The sequence below is a fragment of the Piliocolobus tephrosceles genome, chromosome Y (assembly GCF_002776525.5).
Source record: "Piliocolobus tephrosceles isolate RC106 chromosome Y, ASM277652v3, whole genome shotgun sequence".
Classification (NCBI taxonomy): Eukaryota; Metazoa; Chordata; class Mammalia; order Primates; family Cercopithecidae; genus Piliocolobus; species Piliocolobus tephrosceles.
In genome coordinates, this window is record NC_045456.1 from 5,302,995 (window position 1) to 5,303,556 (window position 562).

Below are 562 nucleotides of genomic sequence, written 5' to 3' on the forward strand. Positions count from 1 at the left end.
GGCCGCTACCTCGCAATCGCGGCCGCCGCCTCCAGGAAGCCGCAGGGTGGTCGCGGGTGCGGGAACTCTCCGGTCTGGCCTCACCGCCGGCCGCCTGAAGGGGGTGCGCCGCGGTGGGAGCCGCCGTCGCCGCTGTCACCGAGCCGCTGTCGCCGCCGCCGCTGCTGGCTGTGCGTGAGCGTGTGTACGCCTGTGTCCGGGCGAGTGTGTGTCTGCGTGCGGCGCCCGGCCTTTACTATATACACCAAGGGGTGGGAGGAGGCGGGGAAGGGGAGGGCTTGGGGGAGGCGGCGGAGGAGGGGGAGCAGGAGGGGGGCGAAAGGGTACCCGAGGAGGCGGCGGCGGAGGAGGGACAGGTGATCTCGCCCACGGGGAGGGCGTGGCCGTGGGCGGCGCGGGGTGCCAGGAGGAAGGGGTGTCCGGGGCGGGGAGGGGGACCTTGGGGGGAACGCCGGGGGAGGGCCTGAGGAGCTGGGACCCTACTGCCTCCCGGGGGGCTGGGGACCATTCCAGACCCCAGGATGGAGAAGAGCGAGGAACAGAGCCCAGGAGGGAGGAAGTG

At 73.5% G+C, this 562-nt stretch overlaps 1 protein-coding gene across 6 annotated transcripts in view; it reads right to left on the minus strand.

Moving 5' to 3' along the window:
* The window catches only part of RAI2 (retinoic acid induced 2), a 65,997-nt gene extending 65,740 nt beyond the window's left edge, over nucleotides 1-257 (minus strand). For all 6 annotated transcript variants that reach the window (XM_023199023.1, XM_023199013.1, XM_023199019.1 and 3 more), the window contains exon 1: nucleotides 10-257. The gene's annotated coding sequence lies outside the window, so the exon portion shown is untranslated. The remainder of the gene's footprint in view (nucleotides 1-9) is intronic.
* Between the last annotated feature and the right edge of the window lie 305 nt (nucleotides 258-562).